Consider the following 19,370-nt stretch of genomic DNA (forward strand, 5'->3'; position numbering starts at 1 on the left):
AACATGTACTTGAAGAGTACTGATTAGTGTGTTCAGAGGTTAAATTGGCCTTTGTGTGTTATAATCCCACTCTCCCCTTTGAGGGTCTGATGAGAGAAAATTGAAGTTCTGTTCATTATCATTCTGGGAAGAGTTAAGGGATAGTAATTTAGGGGTAGGAAAGGGGCAAATGCAGAGTTGTTGCTTTTACTCCAGTAGCATCTGACAGGAGGAAAAAAACCCTAAACCCATAATTGTTTTTACATAAGAGAGTTGTTGGAGAGAGAATCCCCACCTGTATATATTTTTTAAACTGTAAATACTCCTGAATGAATTTTGGTAGCTTTGGTAGCTATAATGGGAAACAATATTGTATCCATTTTGAGAGTGCTTCTTACCTCTTGTACTACATTTATCATCTTTAATTCTGCTTTAGACTCATCCCTTGCAGTGGCCACCTGTAACTTGGCAGCCTGCAGGGCTTTGCCAAATATATCGAGACACCAAGTAAAATATCTTTTGTAACCAAAATTAAAATCAACTGTATTTTTGGCTGACCAGTTCTAATCCCAGACTTGTCTAAATCATTGAGAAATTGTATGTTGTGTTTGTGGGGGGCCATAATAATATAATCATAGGCAATTAAATTGAGGGAGTGAATGAAATTAAACATTGTTTTTACCCTGTATTTCTTTTTCAGGAATCTGAGTTGGAATTTGATAACCATCAGTTTATTATAACAGGGTCAGTATTGGAGTGATAATGGGTTTGGAAAGGCAGGTTCTGGGCAAGGGAAAGCTGATAATGGTTGCTTACAGTTGAGGTTTTAGATGATGGAGCTTGGTTTTCAGTGTGATTTAGATTGGGACTGCACCAAGATGAGGAAGGACAGTAGGTGTAAAATCTCGGGAGTGCAAGGGAGGAATCAAGGAGTGGCCAGAAAAGAGAGATCGAATGGGACAGGTTTTGGAATCTGGGAGTGGTTGGGGAAGGCTAGATAGAGTAGGGCACAGAGGCCCATAGAGATTTCATTCCTTGGCATGGAAGAAAAATGAGCAAGGGTTACTTTCAGGGTAAGCAGTGGGTTTGAGATCCTGGATCCTGATTATAGGAGACAGTAATCAGTAGTCAGTAGTAGCCTGAAAGCAGGAGGGAGCTGCTCAGATTAATTCACAGGGCATCCAACGATGAGTGTGGACCCAGATGCTTGGAGCAGTGGGTATCAGAAACTCAAGCTCCTGAGAGCGCTGTCTGCCAACACATATGATGATTAGAGACCCTTCTTTGTGGTTAAGGAGCTCACAGGTCAGTAAAAGACATAACTGCATTCTGTGCACATGTGTACATGCATAGAATAATATTTCTTTGTAATAAAGGTAATGAAGGGATCTTTGCAGCAGGTTATCTGGGAGTTCCAAGAAGAGGGATGTACCTCTTCCTACTCCATGGAACCTAAACTCATTTCAACGCCCTTGGTAAACATGTCCATCTACTGCCTGCTCAACCACATACATCACTGCTCTCCAATCCACGCCTCACTGTCTCTTCCCTCTTCGTGCTCCTTTTCTGCTCCACACTTTTTGTTCCTGCCTGTCAAATCTTCCTTGAATGGTCATGTCAGGTATTTTGCATGCATGGTTCATAACAGAGGAGACATTGAAATGATTGCACTATTTACTGGACAGCACAGGCATAGAGCAGCTGGAACAGAGCTGGCTGCAGTGCTGGCTCACCTGCTTTTCTGGAGGTTATTGCCTTAGTGCTTGTGCTGTGTGGTGGGGAGGTCTGAGGGAGGTTTGGTGGGATGGTAGTGACACCTGGGGGACTCAGGATAGCAGCCCTTTACCATTTGCTGTGGAAGAAGTTTGACAATTTTACAGTGGTCACACCGTGCTGATAGCTACCAGCTGACTGTCAGACTGCCTCACAACTACCCCGCCCTTAATACCTTCCTTTTATAGATCCGGAAAATTAGTTTTAGAAAAGTCAGATAACCTGCCAAAATGACAGCTAGTAAGTGAGAATTAGACTTTGAACCCAAGCCTGTCTGACCTCAAAGAATGATTAAGAGGTCTTTACCACCCTAACACATGTCACATCGAGTGGAGTCTTGTGTTGCTCACTGTCTTGTCTGGGTCAGGCCTCGTTTTTGTTTTTTTTTTGTTTTTTTTTTTCTAGTTAGATGGCTATCTAAAGATGCAGACTGTGTCTTTTCTTTTTCTTTTCTTTTTTCTTTCTTTCTTTTTTTTTTTTGAGACAGAGTCTCGCTCTGTCGCCCAGGCTGGAGTGCAGTGGCATGATCTTGGCTCACTGCATCCTCCGCTTCCTGGGTTCAAGCGATTCTCCTGCCTCAGCCTCCCAAGTAGCTGGGACTACAGGTGCGTGCCACCACGCCTGGCTCATTTTTGTATTTTAGTAGAGATGGAATTTCAACATATTGGCCAGGCTGGTCTCAAACTCCCGACTTTGTGATCCACCCCCCTCGGCCTCCCAAAGTGCTGGGATTATAGGCATGAGTCACCACGCCTGGCCCAGTCTTTTCTGTATTCCCAGTGCCTAATCTGGAATGGAGCACATGATAAATAGCATTCATTCCTTTATTTATTCTGCAAACTCTTAGTGAACACCTGCTGTGTGCCAACCTTTGTATTAGGGCATACACAGATAAATAAAGCAGGATAGTCACCCTTGAAGAACCCATAGTTTGCTGGAAGTCTCAGTCTCTCCCTCTGTCTCTCTCTTGCTCACACATATATATAATTATAATGATAAAGATATGTACCAGATGCATCTAGTTGCATTTATTTGAAGAGTTGAGGTAGCTGAGAGTGATATGGTATGTGTATCCTTTACAGGCTACTACCAAACTGTTTGCTATAGTGACTATACCATTTTGTTTTCTTACCAGCAGTGCATGAAAGTTTTAGTTGCTCCATATCTTCATCAGCACTTGGTATTGTCAGTTTTTCCTTTGTGCCGTTCTAATAGGTGTATAGTCGTAGCTCATTGTGGTTTTAATGTGAATTTTTCTAGTGATCAATCTTTTCACATGCTTTTGAGTATCTTTGCATATGTGTACTTGCCATCCATACATCTTCTTTGGTCGAGTAGACCTTTAGCCCGTGTTTTTAATTGGGCTATTTATTTTCTTTTTTGTTGACATGACTGACTTTTAACAGAACTTTCTTTTCAGGAATTTGTTAATTAGGTTTCAAGTACATTTGATATAAACAGTTTATAAAATGCTTCAATCAACATGCTGTAGGAGTGGTTGCCAGGGAAAACCAAAATGGACTTTGATCCCGACTGGGGCAAGAGTGATGAGGATGAGGTTTTTTGTGTGCTTTTCCTCAGTGTGGTTTTGAAGCAGGAGGACAGAGCAAAAGGAGAGAAATAGGAGCCAAAAAGCTCAGGAGGGACTTTGATCTTCAGTCTAAAAGGGAAAACAGGGATTCTTTTGGTTGCCAGTGGAAGCTGGAAGGATTAGACATGCCAAAGGATGGTTTACTCTGATGAGAAAAGCAATTGGACAACAACAACAAAAAACACTGCAAGGCTCTTAAAAATGTCCATCCTTTTTTAGCCCAAAATCGGATGAGGCCAGATCAGTGGGAGGTTTCTACCACTGAAGATGAGGTCAAGTTATTTTGTCATCCTAGACTGATCTAAGCAGATACTGAATACTTTTAGGAAAGGTGAGAATGCCTTGATCTATGCCTAGACATTTACAATGGGCTGTAATTCTTGACATTTATGTTGTTACGCTAATAAATTGGTATTTAAAAAAAAAATTTGGCTGATTATGTAAAAACTGTTCTGGGAAGGAGTCTATGTAAAGCTAAAACGCTCCCTGCCTCCTGTCTCCTGACTTGCAGGCCCTGTGCCATTGGGAAAAAACAGCCAGGCCTATGGTTCAAGGCCTTCTGGGCATCTGACTATCTGCACCCCAGCACTGTCTCCACAGTTTTGTGTACATGAGTATTTTTATGGGGAATGATTACGGAGCTCTTCTCAGCCTCAGAGAGGCCTGTGATCCCCAAACGGCTGTGAACCCACTGTTCTAGAGGGGGAGCTTGGCAAATTCACTACAGTGATGGTACAGCAAATGTTCCATGTCTCAGCTTGAAAACATTATGGCAGGAAGTCCTGCGTCAGATGAAATTAGGTATACATTAAAGTAGTGGGATTGAGCCCAGAGCCTTTTCAACTCTTGTATATAACAGCTTTGATTCTCTTTCTGACATAATGAGTCTATAATAATTGGCCAAGAATTTTTTTTTTTACTTATTAAAAAACCACCTCAGATAATATGTTCCTGATTATGTAACTATAATTATAAAAAACCTGTATATTATTGTGTTTAATAAAAATCAGAATTTATAGGCTGGGTCTAATCTATGCACCTCGCCACGCTATATATTGGAGAAGACAATAGAGTATAAGCTATGATCTTTTTGAGAAGACAGGAGCCACATTCACAGATCATGAAGTCCAGAGGAGAGTGGTGGAGGGAGAGAGTGTTTCAGGCTAGGATGGCCGGTTTTAGCTGTGGATGAAAAGGTAGTATTTGATGGACCAAGAGGAGAGGAAATCTGTAAGCAATTGCTCAGAGAAGGAAGAAACAGAAGAAGAAATTTGGCTGAGCATGTTTTACATGAAGTATTCCTATTGGGGAGTAGCCACAAGTGAAGTTGAGAATGCAACACAGGTGAAATAACATTTTGGGAAATTTATCTGGTGGTGGAGGACCAGGCGGTGGAGGACCAGGCATAGAGAAGGGAAGAGACTAAAGTGAGAGACGGTGTTTAAATAGTTAATGCAATCACATAGCCATGAAGAGGGAGGGCTTAAGCACAAAGTAAGGGATAACTAGGAGAGCCCTTGTAGAGGGTGGAGAAAGCAGGCTGTGCCCTATTCAAGGAGAAGAAGGCAGTGGGTCAGGTGATTCCACTGACTCTTAGACTCTATATCCACAGTATAGATTTCTGTTCTTTTTTTTTTTTTTGCTTCAAAAGGCTTTAAAAATGTTCAAAAGGAAAGCATTTAGACTGTTTATGAAATAGAGTTGTTAAAAGAAAAAGTATTTTTTTTTTTTCTTAATTATACTTTAAGTTCTGGGATATGTGTGCAGAACATGCAGGTTTGTTACATAGGTATGCATGTACCATGGTGGTTTGCTGCACCCAACAACCCGTCATCTACATTAGGTATTTGTCCTAATGCTATACCTTCCCTAGTCCCCCAACCCCCGACAGGTCCCGGTGTGTAATGTTCCCACTCCCTGTGTCCATGTGTTGTCATTGTTCAACTCCCACTTATGGGTGAGAACATGTGATGTTTGGTTTTCCGTTCCTGTGTTAGTAGATAACTAACACTGAGAATGATGGTTTCCAGCTTCAGCCGTGTCCCTGCGAAGGACATGAACTCATCCTTTTTTATGGCTGCATAGTATTCCGTAGTGTATATGTGCCACATTTTCTTTATCCAGTCTATAATTGATGAGCATGTGGGTTGATTCCAAGTCTTTGCTATTGTGAACAGTGCTGCAGTAAACACACGTGTGCAGGTGTCTTTATAGTAGAATGATTTATAATCCTTTGGGTATATACCCAAGGATTTATAGATTCAATGCTATCAAGGGATTGCTAGGTCAAATGGTATCTCTGGATCTAGATCCTTGAGGAATTGCCACACTGTCTTCCACAATGGTTGAACTAATTTACACTCCCACCAATAGTGTAAAAGTGTTCCTATTTCTTCACATCCTCTCCAGCATCTGTTGTTTCCTGACTTTTTAATGATCACCATTCTAACTGGTGTAAGATGGTATCTCATTGTGATTTTGATTTGCATTTCTCTAATGGCCAGTGATGATGAGCTTTTTTTCATGTCTTTTGGCCACATAAATGTCTTCTTTTGAGAAGTGTCTGTTCATATCCTTTGCCCGCTTTTTGATGTTTTTTTTTTTTTTTTCTTTTTTTCACGTAAATTTGTTTAAGTTCTTTGTAGATTCTGGATATTAGCCCTTTGTCAGATGGATAGACTGCAAAAATTTTCTCCCATTCTGTAGGTTGCCTGTTCACTCTGATGATAGTTTCTTTTGCTGTGCAGAAGCTCTTTAGTTTAATTAGATCCCATTTGTCAATTTTGGATTTTGTTGACATTGCTTTTAGTGTTTTAGTCATGAAGTCTTTGCCCATGCGTATATCCTGAATGGTATTGCCTGGGTTTTCTTCTAGGGTTTTTATGGTTTTAGGTCTTACATTTAAGTCTTTAGTCCATCTTGATTAATTTTTGTATAAGGTTAAGGAAGGGGTCCAGTTTCTGTTTTTGGCATATGGCTAGCCAGTTTTCCCAACACTTTTTATTAAATAGGGAATCCTTTCCCCATTGCTTGTTTTTGTCAGATTTGTCAAAGATCAGATGGTTGTAGATATGTGGCATTATTTCTGAGGATTTTATTCTACTTCATTGGTCTGTATATCTGTTTTGGTACCAGTACCATGCTGTTTTGGTTACTGTAGCCTTGTAGTATAGTTTGAAGTCAGGTAGTGTGATGCCTCCAGCTTTGTTCTTTTTTCTTAGGATTGTCTTGGCTATGTGGGCTCTTTTTTGTTTCCATATTAAATTTAAAGTGTTTTTTTCTAATTCTGTGAAGAAAGTCAGTGGTAGCTTGATGGGGATAGCGTTGAATCTATAAATTACTTTTGGCAGTATGGCCATTTTCATGATATTGATTCTTCCTGTCCATGAGCATGGAATTGTTTTCCATTTGTTTGTGTCCTCTCTTATTTCCTTGAGCGGTGGTTTGTAGTTCTCCTTGAAGAGGTCCTTCACATCCCTTGTAAGTTGTATTCCTACGTATTTTATTCTCTTTTTAGCAATTGTGAATGGGAGTTCACTCATGATTTGGCTCTCTATTATTGGTGTATAGGAATGCTTGTGATTTTTGCACATTGATTTTGTGTCTTGAGACTTTGCTGAAGTTGCTTATCAGCTTAAGGAGATTTTGGGCTGAGATGATGAGGTTTTCTAAACATACAATCATGTCATCTGAAAATGGAGATAATTTGACTTCCTCTCTTCCTATTATGAATACCCCTTATTTCTTTCTCTTGCCTGATTTCACTGGCCAGAACTTCTAACACTATGTTGAATAGGAGTGGCGAGAGAGGGCATCCTTGTGTTGTGCTGGTTTTCAAAAGGAATGCTTCCAGCTTTTGCCCATTTGTTATGATATTGGCTGTGTGTTTGTCGTAAAAAGCTATTATTTATTTGGAGATATGTTCCATTAATACCTAGTTTATTGAGAGTTTTTAGCATGAAGGGCTGTTGAATTTTTGTCGAAGGCCTTTTCTCCATCTATTGAGATAATCATGTGGTTTTTGTCATTGGTTCTGTTTATGTGATGGATTACGTTTATTGATTTGCGTATGTTGAACCAGCCTTGCGTCCCAGGGATGAAGCCAACTTGATTATGGTGGATAAGCTTTTTGATGTGCTGCTGGATTCGGTTTGCCAGTATTTTATGGAGGATTTTTGCATCGATGTTCATCAGGGATATTGGCCTGAAATTTTCTTTTTTTGTGTCTCTACAAGGTTTTGGTATCAGGGTGATGCTGGCCTCATAAAATGAGTTAGGGAAGTGTCCCTCTTTTTCTATTGATTGGAATAGTTTCAGAAGGAATGGTCCCAGCTCCTTTTTGTACCTCTGGTAGAATTTGGCTGTGAATCCGTCTTGTCCTGGACTTTTTTGGTTGGTACGCTATTAATTACCGCCTCAATTTCAGAACTTGTTATTGATCTATTCAGGGATTTGACTTCTTCCTGGTTTAGTCTTGGGAGGGTGTATGTGTCCAGGAATTCATATTTCTTCTAGATTTTCTAGTTTATTTGCGTAGAGGAAGTCAAATAGTATTCTCTGATGGTGGTTTGTATTTCTGTGGGATTGGTGGTGATATCCGCCTTTATCATTTTTTATTGCATCTATTTGATTCTTCTCTCTTTTCTTCTTTATTAGTCTGACTAGTCGCCTATTTTGTTAATCTTTTCAAAAAACCAGCTCCTGGATTCATTGATTTTTTTAAAGGGTTTTTTGTGTCTCTAGCTCCTTCAGTTCTGCTCTGATCCTAGTTATTTTTCTTGTCTTCTGCCAGCTTTTGAATTTGTTTGCTCTTGCCTCTGTAGTTCTTTTAATTGTGATGTTAGGGTGTTGATTTTAGATCTTTCCTGCTTTCTCCTGTGGGCATTTAGTGCTATAAATTTCCCTGTACACACTGCTTTAAATGTGGCCCAGAGATTATGGTACATTGTGTCTTTGTTCTCATTGGTTTCAAAGAACTTACTTATTTCTACCTTAATTTCATTATATACCCAGTAGTCATTCAGGAGCAGGTTGTTCAGTTTCCATGTAGTTGTGTGGTTTTCAGTGAGTTTCTTAATCCTGAGTTCTACTTTGATTGCCCTGTGGCCTGAGTACTTTTGCATTTGCTGAGGAGTGTTTTACTTCCAATTATGTGGTTAGTTTTTGAATAAGTGCGATGTGGTGCTGAGAAGAATGTATATTCTGTTGATTTGGGGTGGAGAGTTCTGTAGATGTCTATTAGGTCTGCTTGGTCCAGAGCTGAGTTCAAGTCCTGAATGTCCTTGTTAATTTTCTGTCTCGTTGATCTGTCTAATATTGATAGTGGGGTGTTAAAGTCTCCCACTATTACTGTGTGAGAGTCTAAGTCTCTTTTAGGTCTCTAAGAACTTGCTTTTTGAATCTGGGTGCTCCTGTATTGGGTGCATATATATTTAGGACAGTTAGCTCTTCTTGTTGCATTGATCCCTTTACCATTATGTAATGCCCTTCTTTGTCTTTTTTGATCTTTGCTGGCTTAAAGTCTGTTTTATCAGAGACTAGGATTGCAACCCCTGCTCTTTTTTTGCTTTCTATTTGCTTGGTAAATATTCCTCCATTCCTTTATTTTGAGCCTATGTGTGTCTTTGCATGAGAGATGGAAAAAGTATTTTTTTAAACCACAATGGGTAAAGCTTGCATAAACTAAGAGCCTTAGTGTTGTTGCAGGCATTGTGTTGTTACCTGACACCATTTTGGAGTGGTTGATTCAGAGATGTGTTGTAAGGATAAGAATAAAACAGACATTCAGAAGCAGAGGAGGATTTCAGGTGTAACTGGTCCTCATGGAAAGAGATGAAGAGCACTTATTTAGTACAAGGAGCTGTGTGACCATAACTGAACCCATTCCTTAGAGTACTGGCTGAGTACTAGCAGGAAAGACATCCAGAACCCTCAGAGGATTCTGGGAGTGCAGTAAAAATCCTTCAGATTTCTCCTGGAGTGGAATAATCCTGTTGTCTTCTAATAGTAGAGAATAACAGGTGACTGGATTAGAAGTGGTTGATAGAGTGAAATGTTGACCAGGCACAATGATGCCTAATAGCAGTGCTTTCCACAGCAAGGTGCTCACACACAGAGGAGCATGAGACATTCCACTAAGGCTGCAAGAAGAAAAAAAGAATAGACATTGTACTTATGTTTACTTCTGTCTAAAAATAGAAATCAACCTATGTCGTAGTCAACATCCAGACTGACCCTGGTCCTTCCTATGGTCCAGATGCCAGAAGATCTGCAGCCTTGCTTGCTGTCCTTTCAAAGGACAGATTATGTGTATTAACTTTTAAATCATCTGCAGTGCAGCAAGACCACTCAGCTAAATGTCATGGAGAAGGCCAGCAATTTCAAAATATTTGTCTTTTGTAAAAAACATTCTTAACTCACATTCAACAGTTCCATTAAGATATCTGCTGATTAGCATCTATGGTATTAGAGATTATCAGCATCATTCTCAATCTCATTATTAAATACTGTAAGATTTTTTGTCTATTTAATATCCTATCATCTGTAAGTCTACCTAATCAGGTAGAGATAAACCTCTCTGAAGAGTCGGCCCCTGTCAACAGAGCACACACTCTTCCCTTGAAGGATATTAAATAGCCAAAAAATCTTACAGTATTTAATAATGAGATTGAGAAGGATGCTGCTAATCTCTAATACCACAGATGCTAATCAGCAGATATTTTAATGGAACTGTTGAATGTGAGTTAAGAATGTTTTTTACAGGCCGGGCGCGGTGGCTCAAGCCTGTAATCCCAGCACTTTGGGAGGCCGAGGCGGGTGGATCACAAGGTCAGGAGATCGAGACTATCCTGGCTAACATGGTGAAACCCCGTCTCTACTAAAAATACAAAAAACTAGCCGGGCGCTGTAGCGGGCGCCTGTAGTCCCAGCTACTTGGGAGGCTGAGGCGGGAGAATGGCGTGAACCCGGGGGGCGGAGCTTGCAGTGAGCCGAGATCGCGCCACTGCACTCCAGCCTGGGAGACACAGTGAGACTCCGTCTCAAAAAAAAAAAAAAAAAAAAAAAAGAATGTTTTTTACAAAAGACATTTTGAAATTACTGGCCTTCTGCATGACATTCAGCTATGAGTGGTCTTGTTGCCCTGCAGATAATTTAAAAGTTAATACACATCATCTGTCCTTTCAAAGTAGAGGTGATATGTTTACAATGAATAAGAAAGTCACCTTTAAAAAAACCTGGTGATCTGGTGCTACACGGAGAGCACTTGTAAAATAAATGTATAGAAATAGTTTCATTGTGATATGGTGTCATTACATGTTAACTCATATTTGCATACTTAAAAATATTGGAAACAAACTAAAATCTTCCAGAGAGTTTAAAACCCGATAAAAATTTGTCAAAATGTAACGTTTTCCAATAAGTATGTAGACCAATGAAATGACATTGGGGAAAATGGAAAGTTACTAACTTTAGCGGAAAAACTTTTGAGTAGTTAGTGTATGAGATTGAAACATGAGTATTATGACTTTGTAAGTGCATTTCTTCCATTTGCATCAATGTGTCTTTTTCAGATATCTCTTTTGAGCTAGGCCAGACACTGAAGCTAAATATTAACATCCACTGGGCTTAAAATGAGACCTCTGGCTTCCCGTATCAGTAAGTGTTAAACCAAGATTGAAAAAATGAAGCCCATTCAGTAATGCCACAGTCACTAAGAAACATTTGTAGTGATAAAAAGGGTTGATGAAGGAAAATAGTTTAAAAAATTAAATTTCATCTTTATCTCAGTCTTCCAAATTTCTATTTTTGAGTATGTTTTGTGATATACATATTATATAGACAGTGTAGTTTTAGAATATATACTCAATCAGAAGTGTTACAGCAAAGCTAGAAGGAACTTTGAGATTCTCTAATCTTGATATAGAGCATGCATATAATTTGTGAATAAATATATATTTTGGAGGTTAGGCTTTTCTTTTCTTTTCTTTTCTTTTTTAATGAGACAGAGTCTTGCTTTGTTGCTCAGCCTGGAGTGCGGTGGTGTGATCACAGCCCACTGCAGCCTGGGACTCCTGGGCTCAAGCAATCCTCCCACCTCAGCCTCCTGAGTAGCTGGAACTACAGGTGTGGGCCACTGTGCCCAGCTAATTTTTACAAATTTTGTGTAGAGACGACGTCTTGCTTTGTTGCCTGGGTTGGTCTCGAACTCCCGGCCTCAAGCGATCTTCCTGCCTTGGCCTCCCAAAATTCTGGGATTATAGGCGTAAGGGTTTCCCCCTACCCCCAGTATGGTGTATGATCCAAATAGGTGGCCATTGGTCTACAGACAACCTGCTGAGAACCTTTAAATAAAATCTTCCTGGTTTCTGAGGGGTTGAGGAATGTTCTGTTTCCAAGCCCAGGACTCTTAGACACTATCTGTAGCACATTCAGGTGACAATATGGGTTGAGATGTATCTACAGGACCTAACAGGTAGAGGAACTTCTATTCTTTGAGTAGATGTCAAAAGGTGAAAAGTAGGATCTAAATCTTTCTCCATGTGGAGAAAATTCAGGTTCCAAGGAAGAGTACACACAGCTCAACTGTACATTAGACACCAAAAAAAGCTCAAATTAATTAACTATTATGGAGTCTTCAAAAAATACAGAACTCTGCTTTAAAAAAAATGGGAGGAGAGAGATCCTTAAGTTTAAAGCAGAGTAACACTTCAAAACTTCACTGAGTTTGAAGTGTTACTCTGCTATTGACAGTGTCTGAGTCCTGGGCCTTGAAATAGAACATTTGGGTTCAGGTGTCTTCTTTATTCCATTCTGACTTTATAATCCTGGCAAATTATTGAAACTCTTTTTGTTTTTGTTTTTTTGTTTTTTTTGAGATCGAGTCTTGCTTTGTCGCCCAGGCTGGAGTGCAGTGGCGCGATCTCAGTCACTGCAACCTCTGCCTCCCGGGTTCAAGCGATTCTCCTGCCTCAGCCTCCTGAGTAGCTGGGATTACAGGTGCGTACCACCATGCCCAGCTAATTTTTGTATTTTTAGTAGAGATGGGGTTTCGCCAGACTGGTCTCGATCTCCTGACCCTGTGATCCACCCACCTCGGCCTCCCAAAGTGCTGAGATTACAGGCGTGAGCCACCATGCCCGGCCTGAAACTCTTGAGGTTTCCTCAGCCAGAAAATGAGCATGGTAATTCTTCACAGCATGATTGTGAAGCTCCATGGGTGGGGACAGAAGGAAGTGCTGTCAAAACTATAGTCCCCGCCCACTGTGGTGGCTTGTGCCTGTGATCACAGTGCTTTAGGAGGCTGAAGGAAGAGAATCATTTGAGGCCAAGAGTTCGAGACCAGCCTTGTCAACATAGGCAGACCCAGTCTCTACAAAAAAATACAAAAATTAGCTGGATGTGGTGGTGTGTGCCTGTTGTTCTAGCTAGTTGGGAGACTGAGGTGGGAGGATTACTTGAGCCCAGGAGTTTGAGACTGCAGTGAGCTATGATTATGCCACTGTAACTCCAACCTGGGTTTCAGAGCAAGACCCTGTTTCCAAAATTAAAAAAAAAAAATGCAAAAAATACTGTAGTCCTCTGCAATATTACTGAATGAGGATTGCCCGAGACTTGAGAGGCAGTTAGGCAGCCCCCTTCATTCTGACGATGGTGGTCCTCTCCTAATTGAGACTGAGAATTCTCTAGATGTGCCTGTTAAATATTTGCATGGCCCCAGAGTGCCATTCAGAGCTGGATTTTGTTTCTGATGACTCAGTTGCCCTTGAGGCTGCTCTTGGGTTCCCTGTGCTCGTGTTGCCAAGTTGTGTGAAGCGTGCAAAGCTGCTGTGGGTTTGCAGAGCTGGCCTTGTGTGTTGTGGAGAGGGCCCTGAGATGTTGGTGACTCATTCAAATCCACTTTATGTCTGCTTCCACATCTTGCTCAATCTGCTAGGCTTACCACCATCTAAGTCCTAGAAGGCCTATCAGCTCTCCCCAGGAAATGTAGAACCCAAAGACACAGGCACATACTTTCATTTCCTTTTTCAATGAATATAGTCTCTTTAAAAATTTTATTTGAATACCGATCCATGGTTTGCACAAGCCATTCGAATTTTAAACAGATGTGTGTGCAAAGCTAGGATTCAGCACTGCATGTCTCAGTCCAGTTTTATAGTCACTGACTTTAGTGGTACAGCCTAGTCTCATAGTTGTGCCTTGGGTGGACAAGCTGGGAAGGATTTCGATGACTTTCCTGTCCAGAGCTTTGAGACTTTAGCCAGGACCAGGGCAGCTTTCTGGGTGTCCAGTGGAGGGCTACGTCATTCGACCATTGCTATGGGAAAAACTCATGAGCTGTCTCATAGCAAAGTTTACCGATTGCCAAATACCTGGGTGTGTGGTATTTGGAAAAAATATTTAGTGATGCAGTGATTCTTTGAAGAGGTGTCCTCTAATATTTACTTTTAAAAATGGTAAACCAATTTTAATGTTGTTCATACCTAGCTAAGATTGAATTAGATGACTTAAACATATTTAAACATCATCTCTGTGAGTGAATGGGAAAATAGAAACCAAACCAAACCCCTATTATTGAACGCTAAGGAAATGGATTTTTTAAAAAAATCCAAATAATTAAAATCTAGTGTTACACGTGAGTCTAGGGACTTGATTTACTATTTGGCAACTACATATTTTGTTGGCAATAAACTTATTGTCTAAAAGAAAATGTGTAAAGCCAAGATAGAGGCCCAAGTAAAGAAGAAAGTGTGATGCTAACAGAAATTGGTTTATTGAGGAGACATTTATAAGAACAGTTTTATTTTTTCCTATTCACCATTTTATAATCATGCTTTGTTTAAAATCCAGTATCTTGGTCAAATTCTAGTTTTTTTCAGGTCCCTTTCACCTCTGAAACTCCAATCTCATGTCAGATGAAAAACATCCTTATCTCTTTTTTTACTGTTACCTGTGAGAGTTGAGGCTTGAGGGAATGGAAGGAAGAAGTGGTACAGAATCTACCCTTTCAATCTTTTGAGGTTGGGCAGGCAGGAGAGATGTGTAAGAGACATGCGTTCATTGGTGATATCCATGAGCAACCACCTTTGGTAGTATACTAGCAAGAAAGCTCAAACTCTCTTCATTAGGATAGGCTAAGCTATGCTTCGACAACCTAAAATTCCGAGACTTAATATGTGCGTGTCACCGATATGTCAGAATTCCTTGGATTATTGGCCTGTTTTATTAAAATGAGTTAATACAGTCTCACAGTCACCATGTAATACATTTTACACTAAGTATTTAAATCATTTTGATTATTATAGTAGTGTTATTTTGAATACCTTAGATTCATAAAAAGTTGCAAAGATAATACAGGGAGTTCTCGTATACCTTTTGCCTAGTTTCTCCTGATGTTAACATCTTGCATTATCATGTACATTTGTCAAAACTAAGAAATTAATGTTGGCATAGTGCTATTAACTAAACTACACATTTTATTCTGATTTCACCAGTGTATCCTTTTCCTGTTCCAGGATCTAATCCAGGATAGCACTTCACATTCAGTTGTCCTGTCTCTTATAATTTGTGACAGTTTTTCAGTCTTTTCTTGTTTTTTCATGATCTTGACTATTTGAAAGTATTTTGTAGACTGTCTTTTGATTTGGATTTATCGATGCTTTCTCATGATTAGACTGGGATTATGGGTTTTGGGATGGAATATTGCAAAAGTGAGTGCCCTTCTCATCACATTGTGTGGGGGGTTATATTGTGTCAACATGACTTATCACTGGTGATATTAATCTTGACCACGTAGTTAAGGTGGTGTCTACCAGCTTTTTCCATTGTAAAATTACCATTTTCCCTTTCCATATTCTTTTCTTTGGAAGCAAGTCACTAAGCACACACTTGGAAGAGAATTAAGCTCTACCTCTAGAAGGGAATGTATCTTCATATACTATTTGTAAGTTTTCTGTATGGAGGATTTGTCACTTTTTACCCATGTGTTTATTTAATCATTTAGTTATAGTACCTTAGCCTCATTTGTTTTATTCTTCAGGTTATATTATTATTTTCTTGCTCAAATTGTTCCACCTTTAGTCATTGTAAGCTCTTTCGGGTTGACTCCCAGATCAAAATATAGTTTTTAAAAAAGACTTTTTTTTTTGAGATGGAGTCTCGCTCTGTCGCCCAGGCTGGAGTGCACTGGTGTGATCTCAGCTCACTGCAACCTCTGCCTCCTGGGTGTAAGCGATTCTCCTGCCTTAGCCTCCCGAGTAGTATTACGGGCGCATACCACCACACCCAGCTAATTTTTGCATTTTTAATAGAGACGAGGTTTCACTACGTTGGTCAGGCTGGGGTCTTGAACTCCTGACTTCAAGTGATCTGCCTGCCTCGGCATCCCAAAATGCTGGGATTACAGGCGTAAGCCACTGCGCCTGGCCTAAAACATTTCCATTTTTAAGGGCAGTTTTAGGTTCACAGCAAAATTGGAGAGGAAGGTACAGACTTCCTATATACGCTGGCCCCTCCAACCTCTCTTCCCCTCCCATAGGCATAGCTTCTCCCATTATCAACGTCCCCTACCAGAGTGGTACGTTTGCTACCAATGATGAACCTACACTGACGCATCATGATTCCCCAAAGTCCTAGGGTTCACCCTTGGTTTTATACATTCTGTGGATTTGGACATATGTATAATGACATCTATCTATCATTATAGTATCATAATGAGTATTATCACTGTCTTAAAAATCCTCTGTGCTCTCCTTATTCATAAAAGTAAGAAACCTAGGAGTGTTTCTGTCTTTGGTTTCCAGTTACTTTGACCTGAGATAAACTGGGACTTCTCAGTTCGTTCCAGGCCATTTAACAGTTAATGAGAAGCATTTCATGGCCTTTCTAAAACTCTTGTAGACTAATAATAACTATAATGAAGTATATAGAAATTCATTAATATTTATAAAAGTAATAAACATGAAATAATAGAATTATGTTAGCATTAAAATTCAATTATTAATTACATTATTATTTCAACTAATTTTGCAAAAGACCATTGACTATAGGTTCTTAGAGGCTGAAAGAAAATTAGAAGTGTACTACCCCACTCCTTTGTTTTACAAATGAGAAACTAAAGCATCCAATGTTTAAGTGATTTGCTTAATCGAAGCCAGGACCAAAACTTATCTAATGACGTCTAAACATAGTGCCTTCCACTAAATCAAACAGTTGGGTCTTCCTGTTTTCCCTTTTTTCTCCTCTTCTTTTCAAGAATGAATATTCTGAAATATTTTCCAGATATGGAGTCACCGATTTATAATGATAAATATGCAAGAAGATAAAGTTTTGCGTATTTTCTTACATTTGTGTTTTAAATTGATAGCGGCTCTCAATGGCATGTTAAAAAATACTTTAGTGAATTTCATATTTTGATACAGTTTCCAGCACAGATCAGCAATTTCTCTGAAGTTTTTTGATTATACGTTTGATTCCAGAAATTCTGTTTCACTGGTACTAATTCAATGCGTTTATTTTTCTTTTGAGAATGGTACCTTACTATAAATGTCGCAGGAGGAAAAGCATTGCCATTTAAGCTAAAGAAGTGCTGAATATGACATGCATGTTGGAAAATGTGTGATGCTGTCTTATAATTTTAGCTCGGGTTTATACAAATGCGGGCGTTTATCTTGTTATTTTCACAGCCATACACACTTACTGCCACTTGAAGTTATCCTTACAACAGATCTTCATTAATTAAGTTTGTCTTACAGGAGCAGAAGGAAAAGGATGATGTGAATTTCACCTTTGAAAGGCAGCAGTAGGCAATGCAACATTTAAGAAGTGTTTTTTGCCTGTGCCCATAAAAAGCTATACCATTATGTTGATGGATTTGCTACTTTGTGTCCTATTAAGTATAAAATGTGACCATATATTTTGGATTCCAAGGTCTTTTCTGGTTTGTTGAACACAATAATGCTTAAGATGATGATTTAAATTAGTTTTAATGTACTTGGGTAATCAAGCATACAGTGCTTTGAAGCCACTAAGGGAGAAAAAGAAGAGATATTTCAGCCTTCCCCAGTAATGAGACCCATAAATCAAAAGAACGAACATGGAAACTTCTAGCAAGCCTAGGGATCTAATTTCAAACACCTTAAAAGAGACTCCTTTTTTGGTTTAGGCTTGCCACGTCCGTGGTGCCCAGTGGAAGGGCTGGTCTGGAAAATTTGGATAAAAAACAGAGAACCGCTATAGGATTAAAACAATGGAGCCAGACACTCTCAGCCTTTGGATTTGAGAGGCTTGTGTTTAAGAAGTCTGGGCCTGAAGAGGTGGAAATACAGGGGGCGTAGATTCAGTTATAGATACATACATGTTCAAATACCAAATACATGTCATTTAAGGGAATCATAAGATGACTTTGTAAGAGGGAGACTTTTTTCCATTTAGCAAATAATTGTAATAGACTTTTCAAACTAACTCTGAAGTGAAAGTTTGAGCATAAAAGCTTTTCAGCTGACAAAGAGAAATGGCATGAATGTCTGAGAAAAAAACCAGACACATCCCTAAAACAACAGAGAAATGCCTTCTAGACTTTAGATACATCTATGGCAAATAGGAAGACAGGCTATTTCTAGACCTCTGGCAGGAAGACTGGCCTTTTACTCAGTCCTTAAAGGAAGAAAATAGCCAAGAGAAGTTTGGAATAAGAAATCCAAGTTCTTTTACGCGTTGTTGGTTCAGGCAATGTCAGAGATTTTTTTCATAGCTTGTCTCTTGGAGGCTGACCTTGGACTGTGCACATGGACCTATTTTTAAACTGTAGACTCCATTTCACTCCCACATATTTTACCCTTCTACTGTTCAAGTGCTAAAACCAGGGATTATTTAAGTTAGTTTACACTCTGTTGCAGCCTGGGGTGAGAATTTAGGATTCCAAAATTGTGTTAGAAGTGAGTTGAGAGGAAATAAATGTGGAGAGGCTAAATGACAGTAGTGGTATGGACCATTTTCCTTTGAATTTCCCCCTATTTTTAAAATACTCACTGGAGTCCTAGGATACACACAGATAATTGACGTATCTGTAGGGATATTTGCATTCAAGGTAAGTTTCTTTTGATTATGTGGCTTTTGATTATTATGGAGGACAATGTAATCCCAAAGTCTAATGGTACAATTATTTTGCCATTTAGGTTTATATCTTAATTTGGGCTTTGCTTAAATCATCTTGGGGGGGGGTGTGTGTGTGGAATGTGTGTGTATGATATATGTGGGTAGGTGAGATAGCGAGGGAGGTAGGGAGGGAACTTTTAAATGCTGTTAGTTGTACTGAATTTTAAATTCAGATTTGTGTGTGTGTGTGGAAGGAAATGCATTTGTCATGGCTAACTGTGGTCTTTAATAGCAACATGACTAGAGCGTGAATTATTTTCTTATTCAAAGAAAAATGAGGGGATCAGAAGGGCTACTGGTTTTCAAACAAAAAAAATAGTACAAGGTTTACGTTTTTAAAAAACTTGTGTGTTATAGTGATTGAAATTTTCTTGTTTGGCAGCCTTTTCAAAAATAAAAAATTATATTTCATAAATTTTTTTTTCTGAAATAGCTCTTGCAAACAATTATATGAATCAAAACTGAAAACTAATTGTAGCCATGGATTTGATTCTATCAGATCATAGACCAATAACAAGGATGTTTCTACTGAATTGTAGAAACTGGAGTTGGTGGGACACATTCCTTTAACTTTGAGGGATGATTATGGATAAGGCAACTGAAGTGTTTATGGAAGATAATTCAGTCTATATTTAGGAAAGACTTCCTTTTTCTAACCAAATGTGGTGGGTTTTAAAAATCTTAGAAATATATATTACAAGGTGGATTGATGATCCTGGTCCATCCATTAATCCACCCTGTTTTCTTAATGCCTTTTAGACTAAGATGCACACATCATGAGTAAGTTTTTACCTATAAACACTTTAGCATGCATGTCATTAACTGGAGGTCAGTATTTGCTTATAGTGTTATTTTTAAGGTGAAATTTACAGTG

The 19,370-nt window shown here is 39.2% G+C and overlaps 1 protein-coding gene across 8 annotated transcripts in view; it reads left to right on the forward strand.

Moving 5' to 3' along the window:
• LTBP1 (latent transforming growth factor beta binding protein 1) overlaps positions 1 to 19,370 on the forward strand; it is a 454,228-nt gene that overhangs the window by 94,784 nt on the left and 340,074 nt on the right. The window contains exon 1 of one of the 8 annotated variants that reach the window (XM_031655065.1): positions 18,065 to 18,428. The exons of the other annotated variants lie outside the window; for them this stretch is intronic. The gene's annotated coding sequence lies outside the window, so the exon portion shown is untranslated. Of the gene's footprint in view, positions 1 to 18,064; positions 18,429 to 19,370 lie in introns of those variants that run through there. 8 annotated transcript variants of the gene reach the window in all.

The sequence above is a fragment of the Papio anubis genome, chromosome 14, assembly GCF_008728515.1.
Source record: "Papio anubis isolate 15944 chromosome 14, Panubis1.0, whole genome shotgun sequence".
Classification (NCBI taxonomy): Eukaryota; Metazoa; Chordata; class Mammalia; order Primates; family Cercopithecidae; genus Papio; species Papio anubis.